Source organism: Sinocyclocheilus rhinocerous, unplaced genomic scaffold (assembly GCF_001515625.1).
Source record: "Sinocyclocheilus rhinocerous isolate Xijiao unplaced genomic scaffold, SAMN03320098_v1.1 scaffold5236, whole genome shotgun sequence".
Taxonomy (NCBI): domain Eukaryota; kingdom Metazoa; phylum Chordata; class Actinopteri; order Cypriniformes; family Cyprinidae; genus Sinocyclocheilus; species Sinocyclocheilus rhinocerous.
The window spans coordinates 142,155-154,383 of NW_015665840.1; the positions used below are offsets into that span (position 1 = coordinate 142,155).

At 41.5% G+C, this 12,229-nt stretch overlaps 1 pseudogene; it reads left to right on the forward strand.

Moving 5' to 3' along the window:
• The window catches only part of LOC107731597 (1-phosphatidylinositol 4,5-bisphosphate phosphodiesterase beta-4-like), a 72,026-nt pseudogene that overhangs the window by 15,785 nt on the left and 44,012 nt on the right, over positions 1–12,229 (forward strand).

Sequence of the window (12,229 nt, forward strand, 5' to 3'; positions counted from 1 at the left end):
GTGTGTGTGTGTTATAGTGTGTGTGTGTGTTATAGTGTGTGTGTGTACATGCGTGTGTATGTGTGTGAGAGAGTGTGTGTTATAGTGTGTGTGTGCGTGTGCGTGTGTGAGTGTGTGTGTGTGTGTGTGTGTGTTGGTTACTGCTGTATTAGTCTGAATGTTTAACTTCGCTGACAAACATTAGCAGGGTGGATTTGTTTGCACTAGTCAGGTGCTGACAAACGTTTACACACATTTACTACACACACACACACACTTACGCAAGCACACACACACACTCATGATCTCTGCTGTGTTTGATTGACAGCTGTCATCGTCGTCTTCCTCCAGGTTTTCCGCTGCTCCTGCTGTTTCTTCTGAAGCGTGTGTGTGCTCTGCATCGTTAATTCGAGCACGCTTATGAAGCAGGGGCCTCTGGGTAATTACCCTCGCTGCCGTTTTAAACCGGCGGTAGCAGGGGATTGCCCTGCCTTACAGGGACGGATAATTATCTCCGCTAACTCACATGTTTGTACTGCTGATCGATGCAGAGTCAAATTTAACCAGAATAGTTAGGGTTCCTGACTAGTGGTCATGGGATGTTAAACTATCCACTTTATTTGACGTGAGGAGCTCTGTGAGATGAGCATGTCATTAGTTTAACTTTTCGGTTTAGTTTGCGTTGATGAGGTGAATCTAACCGGTAAACAGACTCATTTAACCCGTTTATGATCATCCTCTGCTGTAATCAGACCGTAAACACGTTTAGACGCATGTCATGATCATGATTTCTGAACATCCCATCAGGCCCTGAATGTAGCGGAGCCGTAACTCTGTCTGTTTAATTAGCATGAATATATAGCACACCTCATGAATATTAATGAGCTGATTGAATATTTATCAGCTCAGTGGCATATCTTAGGTTTATTTATAACGCTTAGTGTCCGGTTTGGGGAATCGTCGCTCTGGCGTTTCTGTCAGCATGTTGAAGCTGTTTTAGCGTGTTCTACAAATTATTGAGGGCATGAATATTCTCGTGAGCTGTAAGAGAAACAACAGTTTCATTATTTCAGTTAAAACACTGATGTGAATTTGTTTTAATGTCATGTTTTCACGTTTTTCCTGATGGTTCAATTGCTACGTGTGTTCATTCACTATAGAATTCATTCATTTATTCTTTCGAAAAGTCTGAATATCTGTAAAGAAAAAGATGTGTTTGTTAATATTGTTTTCTGGATGTTAATGTGTTATTTCTGTCATGTGTGTGTTTTAGGTCTGTGAGCATCATGACCAAATCATACGAGTTCAACTGGCAAAAACACATTCCTCATTTCCTGCAGGAAGGAGCCGTGTTTGACCGATTCGATGAGGTAAATATCCACACACACACACACACACACACTCACTCACACTCACACTCACAAACACACACACTCACACTCACACACACTCACACTCACACACACTCACACTCACACACACTCACACTCACACACACTCACACTCACACACACTCACACTCACACACACTCACACTCACACACACTCACACTCACACACACTCACACTCACACACACTCACACTCACACACACTCACACTCACACACACTCACACTCACACACACTCACACTCACACACACTCACACTCACACACACTCACACTCACACACACTCACACTCACACACACTCACACTCACACACACTCACACTCACACACACTCACACTCACACACACTCACACTCACACACACTCACACTCACACACACTCACACTCACACACACTCACACTCACACACACTCACACTCACACACACTCACACTCACACACACTCACACTCACACACACTCACACTCACACACACTCACACTCACACACACTCACACTCACACACACTCACACTCACACACACTCACACTCACACACACTCACACTCACACACACTCACACTCACACACACTCACACTCACACACACTCACACTCACACACACTCACACTCACACACACTCACACTCACACACACTCACACTCACACACACTCACACTCACACACACTCACACTCACACACACTCACACTCACACACACTCACACTCACACACACTCACACTCACACACACTCACACTCACACACACTCACACTCACACACACTCACACTCACACACACTCACACTCACACACACTCACACTCACACACACTCACACTCACACACACTCACACTCACACACACTCACACTCACACACACTCACACTCACACACACTCACACTCACACACACTCACACTCACACACACTCACACTCACACACACTCACACTCACACACACTCACACTCACACACACTCACACTCACACACACTCACACTCACACACACTCACACTCACACACACTCACACTCACACACACTCACACTCACACACACTCACACTCACACACACTCACACTCACACACACTCACACTCACACACACTCACACTCACACACACTCACACTCACACACACTCACACTCACACACACTCACACTCACACACACTCACACTCACACACACTCACACTCACACACACTCACACTCACACACACTCACACTCACACACACTCACACTCACACACACTCACACTCACACACACTCACACTCACACACACTCACACTCACACACACTCACACTCACACACACTCACACTCACACACACTCACACTCACACACACTCACACTCACACACACTCACACTCACACACACTCACACTCACACACACTCACACTCACACACACTCACACTCACACACACTCACACTCACACACACTCACACTCACACACACTCACACTCACACACACTCACACTCACACACACTCACACTCACACACACTCACACTCACACACACTCACACTCACACACACTCACACTCACACACACTCACACTCACACACACTCACACTCACACACACTCACACTCACACACACTCACACTCACACACACTCACACTCACACACACTCACACTCACACACACTCACACTCACACACACTCACACTCACACACACTCACACTCACACACACTCACACTCACACACACTCACACTCACACACACTCACACTCACACACACTCACACTCACACACACTCACACTCACACACACTCACACTCACACACACTCACACTCACACACACTCACACTCACACACACTCACACTCACACACACTCACACTCACACACACTCACACTCACACACACTCACACTCACACACACTCACACTCACACACACTCACACTCACACACACTCACACTCACACACACTCACACTCACACACACTCACACTCACACACACTCACACTCACACACACTCACACTCACACACACTCACACTCACACACACTCACACTCACACACACTCACACTCACACACACTCACACTCACACACACTCACACTCACACACACTCACACTCACACACACTCACACTCACACACACTCACACTCACACACACTCACACTCACACACACTCACACTCACACACACTCACACTCACACACACTCACACTCACACACACTCACACTCACACACACTCACACTCACACACACTCACACTCACACACACTCACACTCACACACACTCACACTCACACACACTCACACTCACACACACTCACACACACGCACACACACACAGACACACACACACTCGCACACACACGCACACTCATACACGCACGCACGCACGCACTCACACGCACGCACTCACACACACGCACACACACACACACACACAGACACACACACTTCCTGTTCCTGATTTCCTGTGTAACTCAATCAGGTCTTGCAGCAGTGGAAGTGACGCATAAACATCCACAGAGGGATTCTGGGTAACTCTGCTGTTGGTGTGGATTCATCGCCCGTCTGTTTGTGATTTGGCTGATGTTTAGTTCAGTTAGTAGCTTCAGTATTTGTGCTGTTTTCTGCTCAGATTGACTCTCGTTGCGGTTAAGCGTCACCTGTCAAATGTGCTCCGATCGCAGGTAAATCAGGACGACGTGACGAGCGTCGCATGCTCTCGTTAATTGAACGGCCCTGCAGGACGCGGGCATCTTGATTAGTGCGGCAGATGTATCGCACAGGTACTAGTATGTAAATAAGAAGGAAGTCTCACGGAGAGCAGTTACAGTTCAGCCAGATCCTACAGAGCAGCAGACGGTGAAACTGTGCTGCCGGCGGCCATCTTGGCTCCGTCCGTTTGGTGAAGGTGAACTCATTAGCCGAGCCCGCGGGTGTTCGCTCACATCATGCCACTTTTATCTGGACTTTGAGATTTTTACTGCCAAACTCGTTTGGAATGACGCACGCTGAAGTGTTTTCTGTGGCGTCTGGAATCAGGAGTCCTCTAACTGTAATAATGAATCGTGATTCTGAAAGCCAAAATACTGACAGAAAATTGACTTGAAAATCTCAACATGTTTTAATGCACTTGCTGTGTTTGTAAATGGCTACAGATTATCGACATATAATCAACAAATTAAAACAATACGCATATAAACTTGCCTTTAAATAAGGGTTGGAGTCTGTGTCCTTCATCCCAGCTGGCAGGGAACTTTCTTATAACCTTAATATACATTGATACACAACATATTGATTATGCATATACAACGTTTGAAATATGTTATCATAACGTTGAGCGAAAACGTTATGACATCAACATTTTATGAACAATAACAATATCTATGAATGTTCTAACCTTTATATAACATTAAAATCATGACAGAAAAACATTTTAACGTTCTTAGAATATTAAAAATAAATAGTCAAATAACGTTAAAATATTGGGGATTTTTAAAATTTTTCAGGACCCGATCAATCAGATAAAACCCTCGTATGGCAGATTATACAAATCATGCCGTTAGTTAACATAGTCACATCTTCATTAAAGCAGAAACAGTAAACACGTTAAGGCAGTGAGTACATGTTATGATCGTAGTGATTGCATTCTAAGGAAAATGTGGCTGATTTAACGATGTGTTTGTGGTCCGTAACGCTGCTCATCCTCCGCGGTGTTTTTCAGGATCCCTTCGTCTTTGAGCCCAGCTGCCATTTCAAAGTCGACGAGTTTGGCTTCTTTCTCACGTGGAAAAGTGACGGAAAGGTGCGATTTATGTTCATTAATGCAGCTGATGCAGACGCACATCACAGCGTCTCTGAGTGTTTCCTCACGTCTCTGATCTTCTCCTCACACTGTCATCATGTGTTTGAAAGCTTCAATTATAATCATGTGGAATTCTTTTACGTACATTTGATGAAATGTGTCTGTGGATATTGTAAATATTCTAAATATTGTAAAGGACTGTGTGTGTGTGTGTGTGTGTGTGTGTCTGTGTCACACACACACACACGTATGCACATATAAGTGTGTGATTGTGTGTGTGTGTGTTTTATGTTTGTATAGTCAGTCACTGACATTAAGTTTAAACTGTTTCTGAACAAAATGGCATTAGCAGAACTTTGCCTTGGTGAGATGTGTTATTATTCATATTCATCCTTATAAATGACTGGAATCAGTGATCATGAACTGTGATTCTGCTTTGAACTGTCGTAATCGCAGTATTTGTCTCTCTTGCAGGAAGGTCAGCTTCTAGAATGTTCTCTGATCAACAGCGTTCGTCCCGGAGTCGTGCCGAAGGTAAAGATGCTCCTGATTGAACTGAAATGAATCATCCAAGCAAACACTTGAATCGTTCAGATGAATCAAGGTTAGTTAAGTTAGTCAGAGTTACAGTTCTTGTGATGAAGACGAGGCATTGTGGGATTGACGATGATCTGCGGTCACATGATCTGACGGGACTCAGGAGACTCGGCGAGGCGTTTACTGTTTGCTCTACATCTGCTCTCGAGTGTTATTGACATCCAGAGATTACATATATTTCACATTCAGCGTGTGTCAAATATTGACTCGTGTGTGTGTGTGTGTGTGTGTGCAACCCTCTACATTGCGAGTAAATCACTCGCACATGCGACTAAATCTTCACTCTGGGCGACTAAATGATGTCTAATATTGTGAGTGTGTGTGTGTCTGTGTCTGTGAGTGTGTGTGTGTGTGTGTGGCTGCGCAGCCACGCCCGTCTGCAGTGTTTGTCTTCTGCGGTCAGGTGTTCGCAGCAGGAACGTTTACCTGAGCGTGTGTTTGTGGAGGCTGCTCATGTTTACAGGACCTGATGGTAACCCGCTTCAGCTGTTTGTTAAGCAGGAGGTGATGTGTGTTTAGCCACGTTAGCGAGCGTCTGCAGACACGTTTACATCTCCCATCACATTATTACAGTGTGTATCGCTTCATAGGTTTCTTTTGGGAATCGAACCACGAGCATGATGTTGCTGGCACAAAAACACACCGTTTCTTTGTGTTCAGATGTTCAGATGGACATTTGTCGTGTGGAAGTACGGGTCTACCTAACTATATGTTTCTGAATCTGTTAAATGACTCTTTGAATCTGACTCTGATCAGGGTTGAATCGTTCATCATGAGCTGATGTTCCTTAAAGTGCCCCTATTATGGGTTATGAAAGGTTCATATTTTGGTTTTGGGAGTCCCCAACAACAGTCCCCAAACAAAAATCCATTATAGGGGCACTTTAAACATCATTAAAGCGAAGTTCCACCCAAAAATGAAACTTCTGTCATCAGTTGGTCCTCATTGACTGCTATCAATGGCAGCAGTCAACTGTTTCGTTTCCAATTTTCTTCAGAATACCTTTTTTTGTGCTCCACAGAAGACAGAAACTCATACAGGTTTGAGGAAGAGAAATGATGACAGAAGTTTCATTTCATTCATTAATCACGTTAAATTAGGGCTGGGCGATATGAGGAAAAAAATGATCACGATTAACGCATCTGCTGTAGTGAAGCTCGCAACCGCTGCGCTGCCGCTTGAACTTTGAGCCGAGCGGATAAACGTCTGCGTGTCGCGCTGTTTCGTTCCGCTTTTGGAGCATAAGCATTATAAAGAACATTTACTGAACTCTTGTTATCGTTTTATCAAGGAAAATTATATTACGATAATTATCGTTCTCGTTTTATTGCCCAGCCCTACACTGCAAAAATGTATTCTCTTACTTAGTATTTTTGTCTTGTTTTCTAGTATGAATATCTAAACATTCTTGACTCAAGATTAATTTACCTGATGCCTTTAACTGAAAATTTAGTTTACTATTGTCATTTTGCATTATTGACACACTATTTTCCTAATTAATGCTGTACAGTTGCTTTGACACAATCTGTATTGTTAAAAGCGCTTGATAAATACTTGACTTGACTTACTGTACAAGTAAAATTACTTAAAATATTATGTCTTGTTTTCTGTACAAAAAATAAAAAAATTGTTAGTTTTTCCTTAAAACAAGCAAAAATATCTGCCAATGGGGCAAGAAAAATAATCTTGTTTAGCCTTTCAACTAAGATTATTTTTCTTACCCCTTTGGCAGATATTTTTGTTTGTTTTAAACAAAAACTAACAAAGTTTTGATAATTTTTTTTAGAAAACAAGCCTTAATATCTTAAATCATTTTACTTGCCAAGTAAATGCATCTTGATTCAAGAATGTTTAGATATTTATACTAGAAAACAAGACAAAACTACTAAGCAAGAAAATAGTATTTTGCAGTGTACTCTAAATGAATCAGACGCATGCGTTGGGATTCAGTAGATTTGACCTGATGATGCCATAAACACACAAACAGCTTCAACAGTGTAGTTGATCATGTTGATCTGTTATGAAGGTTATTGTAAGTTTCTGCATGAACTGAACCTGTACTAACGTGTTGAGTTGATGTTTGCGTGTGTCGTGTGTTTGGTTCCTGAAGGACCCAAAGATCCTGGCGTCTCTGGAAGCGGCGGGGAAGAGCGAGGCGGATCTGGACGGCCGCATCATCTGCATGTGCAGCGGGACGGACCTGGTCAACCTCAGCTTCATGTACATGGTGATGGACAACACGGACACGGCCAAGGTGAGCGTTACCACGGCGACATGCGTGTGCTGCAAACCTCATTTTCTTACCCCTTTGGCAGATATTTTTGTTTGTTTTAAACAAAAACTAACAAAGTTTTGATAATTTTTTTTAGAAAACAAGCCTAATATCTTAAATCATTTTACTTGCCAAGTAAAGGCATCTTGATTCAAGAATGTTTAGATATTTATACTAGAAAACAAGACAAAACTACTAAGCAAGAAAATAGTATTTTGCAGTGTACTCTAAATGAATCAGACGCATGCGTTGGGATTCAGTAGATTTGACCTGATGATGCCATAAACACACAAACAGCTTCAACAGTGTAGTTGATCATGTTGATCTGTTATGAAGGTTATTGTAAGTTTCTGCATGAACTGAACCTGTACTAACGTGTTGAGTTGATGTTTGCGTGTGTTGTGTGTTTGGTTCCTGAAGGACCCAAAGATCCTGGCGTCTCTGGAAGCGGCGGGGAAGAGCGAGGCGGATCTGGACGGCCGCATCATCTGCATGTGCAGCGGGACGGACCTGGTCAACCTCAGCTTCATGTACATGGTGATGGACAACACGGACACGGCCAAGGTGAGCGTTACCACGGCGACATGCGTGTGCTGCAAACCTCATTAACTCTTTCCCCACCAGCGTTTGTGAAAAAAGTTGCCAGCCACCGCCAGCATTTTTGATGATTTTCACAAAAATTTCATGGCCCCCAGAATATTTTTGTTGTATGAATATCTGAACATGCAATATATCAAAATAAAGAACCAACCCTCTACTTTTGAAAAAAAAAAATCTGTATTATTCTAGCTTCAAGCATTCTTTTTTTTAATCAACACTTCAATGCAGGCAAGTATCATAAAAAAGCAACATTTTGAGCAAAAAGCTGAGAAAATCGCATTTGTATCAAATACTACATCTGGATCATATTCAGTAATATTATCAAAAACACATGTATCGCCAACTAACTTCTGTTCAGTTCAGAAAGCTGTCACATTCAATAATACTGTAATGTGTTTGTGATTCACTGACACTAAATCAAGGTGTCAGTGAAACCAGCCATTTGTTGTTTATTCAGCTCAAAGTGAGTCCTATATGAGCTGTTTGAGGTTTGAACCCTGTTAGCAGCTTTACAAACATGTCCTGTGTTTAAGTTAGTTCTAGATAATATTTCATGTAGCAGATTTAATAGTGATCTAATAGTCTGATTTGTCCCTGATTCTTGAACTTCTTCAGACGTGAATCATTCAAAGCGTCGCCTGAATGTTTTAAAGATGAATCTTGACCTGACCGTTGATCGTGAACTACTACAAAGCATGTTAAGTGTTATTTCTCCTCATGTACGATTGTGTTGTGTTTGCAGAAATGGATGGAAGGCCTGAAATCGGTGATTCACAACTTCAAGGCGAATAACGTGTGTCCAATGACTTGCCTGAAGAAACAGTAAGTAGATCCACATAAAGATGACTCAACAATCAAACTAATGAATGACAAGCATCTATGTGTGGTCATTTATAGTGGTAAACAGATCCTGAATCAAGATCTGTTAGAGGTCTGTTTGGGATCTTTTGCAGATCTGTTTAAGATCTGTTAGAGGTCTGTTTGAGATCTGTTAGAGGTCTGTTTATGATCTGTTAGAGGTCTGTTTGGGATCTTTTGAAAATCTGTTTGAGATCTGTTAGAGGTCTGTTTATGATCTGTTAGAGGTCTGTTTGGGATCTTTTGAAAATCTGTTTGAGATCTGTTAGAGGTCTGTTTATGATCTGTTAGAGGTCTGTTTGGGATCTTTTGCAGATCTGTTTAAGATCTGTTAGAGGTCTGTTTATGAAATCGAGCATTCGGCCTTTACCTTCGACATCTTCTACGCTCTGACGCAGAAGATCTGCCCTCGCACGGACATCGAGGAGCTCTTCAAGAAGATGTACGTCACACACTGTTCAGTCCTCAAGGTTAACTAGTACTCTAGAGCCAGTACTGGAGATGAACTCTTAACAGCTTCAGCAGTTAACATTAACCCGTGTGTTTGACTAACGGTTTATGGAACATCAGACGGGTGTCGTACAGATGCTTTGTGATGTCTAACTTTCTCTCTCTCTCTCTCTCTCTCTCTTTAATGGTTTTGTTTGTGTTATTATAACCAAACCAAATCTCTTCTGCTCAATTTCTTTGCAGCAATGGAGACAAAAGTGATTATTTAACCGTAGAGCAGTTAGTCAGCTTTCTGAATGAAGTAAGCTCTTTATCATCATTATTAACTGTGTCTGTGTGTGTGTGTGTGCATGTGCTCTGCTTCTGTTTGTCGGTGATGGGCTTCCTGTGATGCGTTCCTGTGTTTGTGTTCACGTGTGTGCATGCGGATCAGAGCGTCACTGTGGGTCGTCTTGTGTTTGTTGTATGTTTGGTTTGCTCATCTCGTGCTTGTTCGTCTGCTGAACACAAACGCTCACTGTCTGTGAACTAGTTAGTGATGTTCAAGCAGGTCAGAAGTGAAGCTCAGAATGTGAGTAAACTGGCCTGATACTCATCTCTTATCTAACATCAGATGCTGTTTCGCTCCGTCTGCTTTAATATGAGTTACTTGAAGCGAGGACGTGCTGTGTGTTTTATGTGGTTTGGAAAAATCTGCCCTCATAAGGGTAAAACAAGCATCTGCGGATGCGCTCCGGTGGACAGAGTTAATTCTGTGGCTGTAGTTTCACGAGCTAAAAAAAAAAGTTGAGACTCGTCTGAGGACGAATCCTTCCTCATTTCAGATGTTCGTTTTCCCTGTAGAACCAGCGGGACCCTCGACTCAACGAGATCCTCTTCCCCTTTTATGAAGCCAAACGAGTCATGCAGATCATTGAGAAGTACGAGAGAGACGCCGACTTGAAAAAGAAAGGTAAATGGAGGAGGTGTGATGAGTGTGTAATGAAACGCTCTCAGCTGATCCTCTGCTGCCCTCTGGTGGCCCGGCGGAGTCAGCACTGGGTTTGATTGACTTTAGTCATTTCCAGGTCTGGATATGTATGGAAACAAAGGAGACAGAGTATAGACAAATGTTTGTGTGTCCAGAATATTTCCCAAATTCGGTTTTCTAAAATATAACATTGATCATTTTTTTTAAAAATACTATAAAGTATGTAGTTACAATATTCCAATTATTATAACATTCATAGTCAGAAAGTAACATGCATATTATCAATGTTTTTAAACAGTTTATCAGATGTTAAAAGAATAGTTCACCCCCAAAAAAAGATAGAAATTCAGCTAAAATTATCTTTAGAGTTCTGAAGAAAGTCATCTACATCTTGGATGGCCTGAGGATGAGTACATTAACAACAAATGCTTTCAAAATGGGTTTTAAAAAGTCTTAATTCACTCTTCCACAAGTTAAGGCCTTAATAAGCTCTTAAATCAAAGCAGAAAGTCATAAATCCATAAAGTCGTGTCATTAAATGTTGCACACACTACAAAAACTGAATCTCTTCCTCAGTATTTTTGTATTGTTTTCTAGTACAAATATCTGGACATCCATAAATCAAGACACATTTACTGGAGATGCAGAATGAAGATATGAAGTCTTGTTTTCTGAGAAACTGATCAAAATGAAGTGAGTTTCTGCTTAAAACAAGAACAAATATCTGTCAGTGGGGAATTAAAACTTGTTTTTTTCCTTTGAATTGAGTTGATTTTTTAAAGTTTGTTTTAATCATAATTCATAAATCATAAAGTTTGTTTTAATTTTATGTTAAGTAAACAGAACACAAGACTTCATGTCTTCATTTTGCTTCTCAAGTAAACGTATCTTGATTTAAGGATGTTTAGAGATTCACTTTTTTGTCAAAAATGAATTGAAAAGTAATGGAGATCTGTCAGAAGTTGTATTTTTAAAAGTGTTGCTGATACAAGACACTGATGTGACCCTGCAGCACAAAAGCAGTGTTAAGTCGCTGGGGTATATTTGTAGCAATAGCCAACAATACATTGTATGGGTCAAAATTATACATTTTTCTTTTATGCCAAAAATCATTAGGATATTAAGTAAAGATCATGTTCCATGAAGATATTTTGTAAATTTCCTACTGTAAATATATCAAAACTTAATTTTTGATTAGTAATATGCATTGCTAAGAACTTAATTTGAACAACTTTAAAGATGATTTTCTCAATATTTAGATTTTTTTGCACCCTCAGATTCCAGATATTCAAATAGTTGTATCTCGGCCAAATATTGCCATGCATCAATGGAAAGCTTATTTATTCAACTTTCAGAT